General features: G+C 41.3%; 1 long non-coding RNA gene across 1 annotated transcript in view; it reads right to left on the bottom strand.

Annotated features, from left to right (window-relative positions):
* LOC121640070 overlaps nucleotides 1–10,391 on the bottom strand; it is a 40,402-nt gene extending 30,011 nt beyond the window's left edge. Inside the window, exon 1 of the long non-coding RNA XR_006010324.1 lies at nucleotides 10,287–10,391. This is a non-coding gene — a long non-coding RNA (uncharacterized LOC121640070). The remainder of the gene's footprint in view (nucleotides 1–10,286) is intronic.
* Nucleotides 10,392–14,330: the final 3,939 nt, after the last annotated feature.

The raw sequence follows: 14,330 nt of genomic DNA, 5'->3' as shown, positions 1-14,330 counted from the left end.
CACACCATCCTTCCGCCATCCATCCTCCCACACATACCCCATCCTCCCACACATACATCATCCTTCCACCATTCATCCTCCCACACATACCCCATCCTCCCACACACACACACACTATCCTTCCACTACCCATCCTCACACCATTCTCCTACCCATACACCATCCTCCCTCACATACACCTTCCTCCCACACAAACACCATCCTTTCACCATCATCCTCCCGCCACCTTATGTCCCGGGGGGACAGCCTCAGCTAGGAGGCGAGGAGACATGAGCCAGGCCCCCACCCCCCCACATCGCCCCAGCCCCCCACTCCCCACCCCCAAAACAGCACCTTCCCCCCAGGGCCAGCAGCCAGAATCCCCAGGGACAGCCCGCCCACGCCCCGGGCCAATGCGACAGGCCACCCGGCCCGCCCCGCCCCCGGGCCATCCATGGAGACAGGGGCGCTTAAAGACCCCATCCCCCTTCCCTCCCCCACTAGCGAGGGAATATATTATGTGCTGTTTGCAATTAAAAGAGTTAAAATTGGGGGGCAGTAACTGCATTGAGGAGGGGGTGGGGCCACCTGAGCAGTCCCACCCACCTGACCTCGCATGTTCCGCCCCCCAAAACGTGTTTGTATGTTGCAAATGTTATTGGTGCTCAGTGACTAAGTGGAATTAAAAGCTGGGAGGCATGCTGCCGCTTGGCGAAGCGGTGGGGCCACTATGATGACCCCCCTGCCCCGCCCAGCGCAACAATCACACCTCCCACAGCCCTACCTGTGTATGTAGTGAAGAGTGGGGGAGGGGAGGGGTCAGGAGATGTAGGTCCAGAGGGGAGTGAACCTCCCCCCTGGAAGACGACCCGCCAGCGGCTTAGGGCGCCCCCGTCCTCCGCCGGCCCCGAAGGGCGTCACAGGCCCGGAGCAGCCACCCAACCCAGGCACGCCACGAACCCCCCCAGGTGCCAGCCACCAGCCCAAGGGGCTACTTTCCTCTTTCTGAGTGGGAGGGGGGCGAGGCGAAGGAAGGGAACCCCAGGCCCACGCCCCCGACACCCGGCCAGGGCGCCCCCCAGAGGACACGTCCTAACCCCTGCAAACACACACACCCTTTTTTTTTTTTTTTTTTTTTTTTCCCTCCAGCCACTCACACACCCTCACACACACCTCTATACACAAACACCTCAAAACGTGCACATACCACCACACACACACCTCAGGCATATACCTATAAAAACACACACCGGTGCCTCCATACCCACACATGGAAACTTTCATACACACACGCCCACATACACACACACTCTCATACCCCTCCATACACATACACCACTACACACACACTCACATACATACCTGCATATACACACAAACACCTCCATACATACTCACGCCTCCACCCACACCTTCACTCCTCCACACACACATCGACCTCCACATGCACACACTCACATATACACACCTTCACACACACACACATACATCCCACATAGACCTCCACACATACACCCGCACACCCCTCACACACACACACATAGACGCTCACACCCAGACCTTCATACACACCTACACACACGTACAGCACACACATCCCTCTACACCCACCCACACACACACATACCTACAGACACACACACACACACACCCACCTATATATACACACACCCCCACCCAGGTTCTGGGGCTGCGACCAAGCACCAGGGCACGGACCAACCAGCCCCCGGCACGGCACATCCGGACGGGCCCAGCCCCCCCCCAGCAGCGGCAGACCCCCCACCCCCAGGAGCGGAGGGAGACCCGACGCCCCAGAGCCCGGGGCCCCCACCCGTCCCACCCCGGGCCCGACCGGCCACCCGGCCAGGGGCCGACGGACACCGACCCAGGCACCCCGGCAGCCACCCCCCACCGCCACGAGGCAGCCCCACCCCGGGGCCCACCCAATGCCACCCGCCCAGATCGGAACCCCCAGCCGACCCAACAGTGGAGCAGCCGAGATCCCCACCCAGGAGACAACCGGAGACCCGAAGCCACCAGGGACCCCCCACCCACATCCACCGTCATCCCAGCGAAGCCGCAATCCTCCACCTACTTTAAGTGATGTAGCCAGTCACAGGGGACCAGAGGGAATGAAAGTCATCTGATTGGTTCCTGGAGGAGGCAGACATTGTCTCAATGCTGATGTGGTCTAACAGGAGATTTCTAAACTGCTGGATAGACAAATTATTCTTATCTTTCCAGTTCACAAGAATAGTTTTCTTTGCGATGCATAAGGCTGCGAGGACCAAGTTTATGGAGTGTATTCCTATGTTGGTGTCGCCCAGGTCGCCCAGTAGGCAAAGTGTGGGGTTTGCAGAAAAACTGGTTTTAAACCATTTTGAGAGATCTTCACACACCTTAATCCAGAACCTTTGGACAGGTGTGCAGGACCACAGCGCATGGATGTAGCTATCAGAAGTGTTCTCAGAGCAGTGTGGGCAGATATCTGATGGTGAAAGGCCCATCCTGAACATCCCGTGTCCTGTATAATGAGTTCTATGGAGAATTTTGAATTGTATTAGTTGTATATTTGAATTCTGAGTCATTTTAAACGTGTTTAAACATATTTGTGACCATCTTTTCTTATCAAAGTTATTAGATAAATCATCTTCCCATTTTGAAGTTGGGAGAGATATCCTGTCTTCTAGCTTTGCAAGTAATCTATATATTTTTGATAATAATTTTGGAGTATTAAGATTCAAGAATTCTGCTATTCTGACAGGAAGCTGCAAGTCTAACTGTACAGGGGTATACTTCTTATATATAATTGATTTTAGTTGGTGGTACTCTAAGAATTTATTACTGATGATTCCATACTGTGAGATTATTGTGTTGAAAGATACCAAGTTTCCATTAAAGATACCAAGTTTCCATTCTTTCTTCAGCTTCAGTAACATGGGTCTGATTGACATGTGATTGATAAATGTAGCTCGGTACTTTAGCATGTGCATCCAAAAACAATACTTTTGAGTAAAACTGCTAGTTTCCTTCTTCTTAGCTGAATGATGAACAAACGCAACAAGAGAGAAAAGCCGATCAGCTGATTCACTACAGGAGAGGCAGGGGGAAAAGAAGGAGGCTCCCCCTCCACCGTTCACAGGGGAGGTCCAGGACCTTCTTGCTATAAAGACCCCCAGTCTGAATTAGCTGCAGCTAGAGGGGCCAGAACGCACCAACCTTTGGAAAATAACGGGAGCCAATTAGTCCAAACCATGACTTGATCTGGTGAAAAAGCTGATTTTTTTTTAATCTTGGGGAACGAATTTGTGGTGGAATTCTTATCTAAATTTGCGTCAGAATTTAAGTGTGTCTGGGACACATTTAATAGTCTGGAAATATTTAAGGGGGTTCAGGGAACCTTGATAAGAAACCTTTGTCACCATGGGACAAGGCAGCTCTTTGGTGTTGGAAAGGGATTTGAAGTTTATATTTTGCAAAGATTCTGCAAATGTGAGGTGTTTGAAAAAGTGGAAGAAAAACTTTAAGTTTAATGGGAATCAGAATGTGGATGGATGTCAAAAATTGGTGGATGAATTGGAGAAGAAATGTGGTGAGAAGGAAGGAAAGAAATGGGATTTGATTGAAGTGAAAGATTGATTGATGGTTGCCAAAGGTAAAGAAGAGGGCATAAAAAGAATAAAATTAATAAAAAGAAGAGAGAAGCACTGGATTTGCAGACCATTTCATGGTCCTGGAGCTTGGACTTCAGGAGATTCCTGTGTGAGAGTTCTCCCCCCCACTCCCTCATCACTCACTAGTGATGAACCTGCAGGGGTGACATATTCTTTGATCCCTGTTCCAAATCCAAACCCAGGTGATGTGGGTCAAAGACACATGTATCTGTATCATATGTTCATATATGGTCTATATATATTGAAATATAATACATAAAAAAAATGTCCATTTTCACTAACAGACATATCAACATTATTAACACAGCTTAGACTAACGTTTAGACCAGAACAACAAAGAAGAGGCCATATAAAATATGCTCAGCATCATTGATGTTATAAAGAAAACTCCCGGTGGCAAAAATAAAGTGCAACTGAAAGAACTTGCTCCAAACTGAGAGCATGTCCAAGATGTGTCATATGAAAATATTAGGGCTGAGAATATTTTTCAGATACATGATCGATTGTGCAGAAACGTTGATGCTCAAACAAATATTCACGAGGGAACAATAAAACAGCCAAGTGGGGTCTGATCACTCTTTCCAGACATAGATTTCTGTGGAGTAACTGTGCTTTGATGTCAACTGGCTCTTCAACAAAATGGACATGCCTTGTCTGACACTCCCTTCAGTCTGCAGGCTGCAGCTAAAGAGGAGGAGAAACTCAGGATTAGATGAAGAAAACCTGCCAGCGAGCAGGTTAGCTTCACGGAGTCTGTTGCCACAGTTACTGATTCAGAGTTTGTTAGGGTTTCTGTATGTCTCCCCTGTGTGTGTGTTCTCGGATTGCCCTAGTGTATGCGTTTGGCTTCCTCTGTCTGTTTTGTGTGTCATGTCTGTTCCTGGCCAGGAGGATTACCAGAATATTCCAAGGCAGCAATCCCCTCACCTGGGCTGATCTCCACACCAGGATCTCATCCATCAATCAAGCCACCACAGTACTTATACACAGGATCATTCCATATTCCTCGCTGGATCGTCCAGTTTCCCTTCTGGTATATCGTGGCCTTTCAAATGTTGTTAGTTATAACTAACAACATCTGTCTTATGCTTAGGCTCTTAGTGCTACAGATCTTGCCAGCCCTGTCTGCCTCGCCAACTTCTTGGATTGTTTTCCCAGCTTTGATCCGTTCACTCATCTCCAGCTCCTACCGACTCCACGCCACACTCTACCTGCCCGCCCGTTCTGTCTGGTCAGCTGCGAACCACTGCGGTCACTGGATCCTGAACTTGGATTAGACTGTTTCCAGATTCAGCTCGAACTTTCATTAAAAACTCTTTTCTATTTGATTCATCCTGTGCCTTCTGGTTTGTCTGTGTCTGCACATTGGGGTTAAAAAACCATATTTGTTTGACTCGTTGTAACAGAGTTACACTGAACTCGCTTTATGAAACCAAAAACCCAGACCTTCTTCATTCAAGATGGCAGCCAGATCAGTTCTCTGTGTGGGTCTCAATGCTTGAGATCTGATTTTTTATGGTTTTATGTGTAATATTTTAAATGTTTTGGGCACATGTCTGTGATGCTTCTCAAGGAAACCACTTTTCCTGCAGTTTGGGATGTTATATACTCAGCAGAAGTTATTTTTGATTGCCATGGAATATCAACTGCATGAGGCCTAGGCCTATTTGGAAATCCACATGATGGATTGGAGCACCTGAGTGGACAGATTCTCAATGTGCTAGCCTATGACAAACAACAAATTTTGCTAGCTGTTAAACACCCTTCTTTGTGTGAACTCTAAAGCTAAGTATACAAAACCTGCTAAAAAATCTGCTAAAGACTCACAGCCCATGCTACTAGATACCAGTTTGAAGTTGTTAGACCTTTGTGCTAGCCTCTCTTTTTACCAAACTGGACTGCTATCTCTTTGCTGGAAGCTCTTCTTGTTGTCCTCCATGAGTCAGTATTGTCTGCTAGCCTCAAGCAATACATGCTAACCTCAGGCTCTGCATGCTAGCATACAGCTTTGCATGCTAATTCTCCAGCTTTGCCTGCTAGCCACATCTCTGTATGCTAATTCGCAGTGCTTATCTACCCGCCTCAGAATTCAAAAGTAGAGATGGTCTTGGGTTTATACATTTAAATGTTAGAAGCCTTGTCCCTTAAATTGATTTGCTCAAGATCTGGGCAAATACAAACACTGATGTAATGATCTTATCCAAAACTTGGCTTAAGAATTCTATACCTGATGAATCAATTTCAACTGAAGGTTATAAAGTTCATCGAACTGATCGAGTTGGTAAAGGAGGTGGGGTTGCAATCTATGTAAAATCAAGGTTCATAAGCTCTGTTACACTCTCAGTTACAAAAGCTAAACAGTTTGAACTCTTGGCAATTAAAGTGACCATTTCAAAGGACACTCATTTTACTGTAGTAGGCTGTTATAGGCCCCCATCTGCCTCTAAAGATGCCCTTCAATCTATTTCAGATATTTTACATGAAATAAATGATTCTGAATTCATTCTTATGGGTGATTTAAATTTGGATTGGATTTCAGAAAATTCAGATTGTCTAAAGAAATTGTGTGATACATTAAACTTGGTGCAACTTATAAATGAACCAACTAGATTAAATCCCAAAGTACATAATAAATCTACTATTCTTGATTTAATTATAACAAATATAGCTCACAAGTACATTTCACCTGCTATATTTTGTAATGATATTAGTGATCATTGTGTAATTGCTTGTGTCAGAAATGCTAAAATCCCCAAGGTAAAACTTCGTCTCATTTTTAAAAGACACTTTAAAAACTTTGAACAGCAGGCTTTTCTGCGTGACCTATACCAAAATAATCTCAATAGAGTTTCTCTGATTTCTGTTGTTGAATTGGCATGGCAATATTTCCAATCAATTTTTCTTTCTATTACTAACAAACATGCACCAATCAAGAAGTTTCGGGTCAGTGGTAGGGAAATCCATGGTTTTCAGACAGTCTCAAAGAGCAAATTTGTTTGAGGAATAAATTGTGGGTGCAGGCTAGATTTTCAAATTCCTCTCAAGATTGGACAGCATTTAGAACTCTAAGAAATAAGTGTACTTTAATGATCCGAAAATCCAAATCTGAATTCTATTTAAAATCAGTTACAGAAAATCAAAAAACCCTGCAAAATTTTGGAAATTGAATTAAATCCCTGTCTGGTACAGACATGGCCTCAATCCTCCAGGAAGAAATTCTTGTTGGCTTAGACAAAATAAAAGACAAAGATGTTATGGTCAATCAGTTTAACAAACACTTTATTCAAGCTGGATCTATATTTGATCACAAAAATGTGAATACACCTGTCTCAAGCCCAGCCAACTCAGTAGAATATAGAAATAAGGAGCTGTTTGATTTTAAACCTGTCTCCATTTCTCAAGTTCATAAAGCACTGAAAGAAATTGATCACAAAAAGTCTGCAGGTCCAGATACACTGGATCCATACCTCTTAAAGGTTGCAGCTGATATTATTGCTGAGCCCATCACTCATATTTTTAATTTGAGTCTTTGCTCTAATACTATACCTAAAAATTGGAAATCAGCCCAAATTCTCCCTTTATTTAAAGGTGGCGATCCTGCAGATTTGGACAATTTTCGTCCAATTTCTAAACTTTCAGTTCTGGCTAAGATCCTTGAGTCTTGTGTAAATTGGCTGATAAAAATATTTTAAATAATGTTCAGTCGGGTTTTAGAGCTGGTCATAGCACTGTCACTGCTGCCACAGTTGTAATAAATGACATAATTGGAGCCTTAGATTAAAAACAGCACTGCCTTATTTGTGGATCTCTCTAAGGCATTTGATTCAGTTGACCATGGATTGCTTATTGACAAATTAAGATCAATTGGTTTTAGTTGTAATACCACAAAATGGTTTCAAAATTATCCTACAGATCGTTCCCAGTGAGTTTTTGTAGAAGGCCATAAATCTGAATTCCTTAACATAGTGAAAGGTGTTCCACAGGGATCTATTCTGGGGCCTATTTCTATTTTCATAAATGAAAAGATATTAAATCAAAAATACATCTATATGCTGATGATTCAGTCATTTACACCTATGCTCCATCCACCATAGGGGCTGTACAAGATCTTCAGGCTGCATTTCAGTCTTTAGAAATTGCACTTCTGAAAGTGAAATTGATTTTAAATGTTCGGAAAACAAAATTTATGGTCTTCTCAAAAGCCCTATCCCCATTAGGTGATTATAACATCTCTACATCAGATGGGAAACTCATTGAGAGGGTTTCATCGTACAAGTACTTGGGTATATGGACTGATGATAAGCTTACATTTAATGTACACATCACCACTTTAATCAAAAAGCTCAAAGTGAAGGTTGGTTTTTATTTTAGACATAGATCTTGCTTTACTTTCAGCGCAAAGAAAAAACTTGTGAATGCTACTTTTTGGTCTGTGATTGATTATGGTGATACCTTGTATATGCATGCAGCCTCATCAATTTTGCATAAACTCGATTCAGTGTATCATGCATCATTACGATTTATAACAAATGCAAAATCCCTCACTCACCACTGCACTCTCCATAATCTGGTCGGTTGGACATCACTAACCACTCGCAGAAAACATCACTGGTATTTTTTCATCTATAAAGCAATATCAGGAAAACTTCCAGGATATCTTTGTGACCTACTCTGTGTCAGTTCTGGGAGTTACCGGCTCCGCTCTGCAAATCGCTTGCTTTTCACTGTTCCCCGGTCGCTCACAGAGTTGGAAGAAACAGCCTTTTCCTATTCTGCACCATGGACATGGAACAATTTACAAAGAGATCTTAAATTGGAATCCTTTATTTCAGTGGATAAATTTAAGGCAATCATAAAGAGCGTGGTAAAGGAGACATGTGTTTGTTTTTCTTGAGAGGCTCACTGTGTTTTTAAATAGTTGCTCTAAATCTTAATGTGTTTATTTTGCTTAATTTTTGTGTATTTGTAAACTGTATTTGGCTGCTACCTTGGCCAGGTCTCTCTTGTAAAAGAGATTCTGAATCTCAATGGGACTTCCTGGTTAAATAAAGGTTAAATAAAAAAAATTAAAAAAAAGATTCCCATAACTCTGAGTTTTTACTAAATCCGCTTCCTGAAAGGGGACCCAGGTGTGATAGGGAAGTAAATCCCACACACAGACAAATACAAGCACACACGTGAAAATGTTTTACAAAACAAAACAGGAAACAAGATAAACAGAGACTCCATCAAATCTGAACACCCAGGAACATGTGAAAGACAAGCCCAATACTCATATTTCATGCAAACATAAGGTCAAAATAAAATGAAGAGATTTTGTGTTGCTCACACAAGTAAAAACAAAACTAGAGATATTTTGCAAGAATATAGTGGATCTGATGGCTGCACAAAACTGAGAGGCACAGCTCCTATAATAAGAAGAATGAAAGACGTTTGAATTAGATAATGACGTAATGTATGTTTGTTAGATCCCTGATCTAAAACCTGCATGACACTTGTGATGCCTGGAGATCCTGAGCTGGTGGTCCCTGGGCATCAAATTCTCTGGTCTGCTTGTGCTTTGTTTGAATTCATATCCCATTTTCTACCACAAAGACACTAGACCATGATGTTTGAGACAACTGAGGTTCTGCTTGCTCTAAATTTGCACCTTGTTTCAGTGTTGGATGACAAAAATATGTGCAGGTGCTATGACTGTAAGAGGCTACTTAAAGATATTATCCAATACTATTTAAACATAAAGAAAAGAATTTTCATGAGATTACATTTTAAATAACACAATTTATAGCCGACTGGACTTTTCTCAGTTGTGTTTTTGTTCAGAATCTCTCCACATGATCATCAACTCCTTTGACTGTAAGTTTTAAATCTTCCCTTTCAGTTTGTCTAAAGAATTAGACTGAATATCATTAACTGGTCTTCACTTCAGCGTCTATACTGATGGCAGAAACTCATCGGAACGATTTCTGCATACTGTCTGAAATCATTTTTTTACGGAAGTGGAGAGAAATAAGTGTTGAGCTGAAAAAAGCTCCCTTGCTGTGAAAAGCACCCTCACATGTAGCACAGTTGAAGATTGAAGCAACTCGCATGTGGAGGGCATGTAAAGCCTCGTTTCAACTGAGGAGTTTGGTTCGGTTTGGTTGGTGGTCCGGTACGCTGTTTTGTGTGTTTCTATTGTTAAAGGGGCCCATACAACCGAACCACAAGATGCCATTCATGGATCACTTTCAGTTGTAGGTCTATTGGGGTCCATGTTCTGCAGAGAGGTCTGCCAGGATATGGACCCACTCAGTAAATCGGAACCTATTGGACCCAGCATTTTTTTACTTTTGGGAATAGAGTCAGATCGTGATTATTGATTGATGTTGTGAATTTGGTGGCTGTAAGTCATCTGGAGTGAAAAATGGAAGGGGCTAATTATTCTGGCAGAGGGGTCTGCCAGAATATGTACCCCCCCAAGTAAATCACATTTTTTACTTTTGAGAGTCAACAATCTGATTAGCAAGAAACACACAGCTCTGTTCTTCTCAGGCTCTCAGAGAAACACATTAAACCAATGATACACAGTCATTCTCACTATATAGAAATATTTTCTATCATCTGCAGACAGAAAGTCAGTGATGTACTTACAGAATAACCCCAGCACACAGAGAAAAGAGTGATCCATCATCACATCCAGTCCTGCTGCACAGCCAGTCAGAAAGTCTTCTAATGTGCATCAACAGTAATGATGAAGGAGATGTTACATCTGACATGCATGTGAGACTAATGTTTTTCTAACTTCTCTTCTTAAATTAAAACCCCCTCCGTTTCCTTCCCTTTCACACTGAGCTCAGATAGCGTTGGTAGTTTTGACCGCAGCAGTTGGTTGACGTTGTTACATTTCCTGTCCATTGCACAAACATTTTAGCTGTTTTCATGTACAGAGGTCTGTGCAAGGTCTTAATTAATATAATCCCTAAAGAAATATTGCAATGTCTATTGATAAGGGACGTGTTGTGTGTATGTGTAGTTATTTATAAAGTTGTGCTGTTTGATTTTTCACACGACAGTTTGCCCGAGCATGTTTTTATTTTCTGCTCCTCTGTTGGCGCATCCACTTCTTCAAATGTGAAGTTAAAAAAGTGGTGAGTTGTACCTTTCTCACCAGTTCCAGGTTGCTAAACTTTTACACTCAGCTGTTTAACTCTCACTCATCCCCCAATCCCCCTCACTGTATCCAACCAGCTCTCCATCCCTGTTAAAGACCTCCATCTTTGTTATGTTGTTAACTTTTATTCCTTTCATTCTGTCTCTGTTACATTCAGTAAATCTGTGTTTGTGTTTCTCTTGATTTCACTGAAGCTGCATGGCGTGCACCAGTATACCAGTGACTGGGTGTTCACCTCAACAATAAACTGGACTGACCCACCACAGATGCCCTATACAAGAAAGGCCAAACTCATCTCCACTAGCTGAGAAGGCCGAGGTCTTTTGGAGTTAGGAAGTCACTGCTGAAAACATAGAACACTGTGCTAGCATCAGCATGTATTACTGTGTGGTCTGCTGGGGTGGTGAATGTACAGAACAGGGCAGGAAAGAACTGAACAGAAGCTGATCAGAGGATCCAGGTCAGTCCTGGACTTTACTCTAAGCCCCACAGAGTAGGAAGTAGCACCACAGCAGCTCATTCATCCCCACAGAAAACTGTTAAAGTAGTTCAGCCTAACCACAGTTGTTATAAATATCTTGTGCTTTTTTCTGCTACCCACTGTCGTTTTCTCCATCTCAGAGCTCTGTTTGTTATTTCCCTCTGCAACACCCACACGTCATTCCTCTGGTGCATCTATAGATCAGATCTATATATAAATAAAAACTCTCTTATGGATGTATATAGTGTCCAACCTCAATAGAATAGATTTAAAATAATTTTATCTCTATATTTGTCATGTTTAGTTCAGTGTTTCATTATATTGATGCTACAGTCTACAGATGTTCTCACATTGTGGTGGGATTGTGGTTTAGACCCCAAACCATTGACTGAATGTGTCACTGAGCTGAAGCTAAACATTTTGTTTCACAAAGACAGCATTTACAGCCACAATGTTAAAAACTCTGACAGGTGAAGTGAAGAACATTGATCATCTCTTCATGATACAAACTCCTGCTGGGAAACATCAGATTGCTGCAGATTAAAGCAGAAAATGTTTTGTGAAATTGTAAAGATGAACAGTTCTTATTAGAGGTGGTTTTGTTTTTCAGCCATGTTTTTATGATAACCTTAGAAAAGTCATATTCTCAGGAGAAACTAAATAAAATTCTGAATTAAATAATAAAAGGTTTTGTTGTGTCAAACATTATTAGGCTTCTAGGGCCTGAGAACAAACTGACAGGCCAACTTTCCAGTTCTTCACCACATACAAGGAGGTGTGAGTACAAGAATGACCTCATGCATCACTTTCAGCTCAGAGCTAGTGTGTTTATAGCAGATAAAACGTGTCAAACTGTGAAAAATGTGCTTCAGTTTTTTTCTTTGTTTAGTTTCAATGATTCTGAAGAGCTCACAAAGTGACTGAAGTATAATACAATGTGCATTATTTGCTTTCACAGTTAGTAAATGTACAACAGGATGGCCAATATTTAGTTTTTTCTGAAACATTATGTGAGGACAAGTCATCAAACAGATTAGCTGTGTAAATATGAAGATATTTTCTACTTTGTTTTATGCCTTGAACTCAGTCTATAATTGTCTCCATCAGCAACTGTCACCAGCAAGTAGCATGAGAACTAGATTTCAGAGAAAATGTGAGAAAACCACAAGTTTGGGTTTCAACTTTTTTGGGTCTGTGGTTTCACACCTACAATCCATATGAGTAAATTAGCAGTGAACTTGCTAATTATTAGTAAACTTAACTCGCAGTTTTCTAAGTAATGATGAAGTGATAAAAACACCAATAAAACAGCTATTTTTAGCTCGTTGTGTTCATATGTATATGCATAAAATAAACACTTTTTAAGATAGTTTATTTATTAATCTTATATTTAGGTTCATGTGTTAATACTGATGCCCTTTTTACCAGAGAATCCAATAGTTCTGGACCTGACTGCAGGTCCAGAATTATTGGATTCTCTGCAGCTGACATGATGACATGATGACACGTTTCTATGAGATAAACTTTGTGCCACTGGGGAGCGAATCAGAATTCTTTATATTTGAATTTGAATCATTCAATTTGAATCTGAATATGCCTGTTTGAATAATTGCTTTAAAAAACTGAATCCAAATTATCATATTTGATATTGAATCTTTGTTTTTTGAATGTGTATATTGGTAAAGTTGAAACTTTTGTAATTGAAAAAATTCATTCCCTAATTAATTTTCATAGTTCAGTTTCAGTTCTCTCCATTCAAATTCAGATCTGAAATTTAAATTCAGATCTGAAATTCAAATTCAGATCTGAAATTCAAATTCAGATCTGAAATTCAAACTTTTGTGCCACACATCCGGGACCTGACGTGAGGCAAAACTAGTGGATCGCAAATGGAGTAACGTCAGTTTTGTGCAGTTGTTCTCAACAGCTAGAAGCAGAGGGAGGGCGAGGGGAGGGTGGCGGCGGGGAGAGAGAAAGAGAGATGCTAAGATCCAGGCCAGCCACTCTCACTACAACAGCAGTTACTGTTTCTGCAATGGCACTTACCGTTTCTGTAGCGGTAGTTACCATTTCCTCAACGGTCTCAGCGGTTTGCCACTGTGGGCTGGTTGCAGACTTTTCACATTAGTGCTAACTCCTAATACAAGAAAAATATGTGTAAATTTGCACAGATTAATGTGCACCTCAAGTGACGTACATACACCATGTAAGCTATAACGGGCCAGATTTTTCTTGCATTGGTTTGGAAACATTTTAGTAATATCGCTTATTGATAACAATAAATGTGTCATTATTTTTTTTAATACATAAAAATATACTACATATATATATGTGTATGTGTGTGTATATATATATATATATATATATATATATAGAGTAACTTTCCAGATCTGTTCCATTTTCTATCTATAGATCATATCTGTATATAAATAAAAACTCATATGGATGTATATAGTGTCAAACCTGAATAGAATAGATTTAAAATAATTTTATCTCTATATTTGTTATGTTTAGTTCAGTGTTTCATTGTATTGATGCTACAGTCTGCAGATGTTCTCACATTGTGGTGGGATTGTGGTTTAGACCCCAAACCGTTGACTGAATGTGTGACTGAGCTGAAGCTAAACATTTTGTTTCACAAAGACAGCATTTACAGCCATAATGTTAAAAACTCTGACAGGTGAAGTGAAGAACATTGATCGTCACTTCATGATACAAACTCCTGCTGGGAAACATCAGATTGCTGCAGATTAAAGCAGAAAATGTTTTGTGAAATTGTAAAGATGAACATTTCTTATTAGAAATGCCTTTATTTTTCAGCCATGTTGCTATGGTAACCTTAACAATGTTATCACCAGAGCTGAAACTAGATAAAACACTAAATTAAAGAATAAATTGCTCTGTTGTGTCAAACATTAGTCGGCTTCTAGGGCCTGATAACAAACTGACAGGACAACTTTCCAGTTCTTCACCACATACAAGGAGGTGTGAGTACAAGAATGACCTCATGCATCACATTCAGCTCAGAGCTAGTGTGTTTATA

This window comes from Melanotaenia boesemani, chromosome 5, assembly GCF_017639745.1.
Source record: "Melanotaenia boesemani isolate fMelBoe1 chromosome 5, fMelBoe1.pri, whole genome shotgun sequence".
NCBI classification, from domain to species: domain Eukaryota; kingdom Metazoa; phylum Chordata; class Actinopteri; order Atheriniformes; family Melanotaeniidae; genus Melanotaenia; species Melanotaenia boesemani.
The sequence above is the reverse complement of the archived record's forward strand: the minus strand, read 5'-3'. Positions and strand labels throughout refer to the sequence as shown.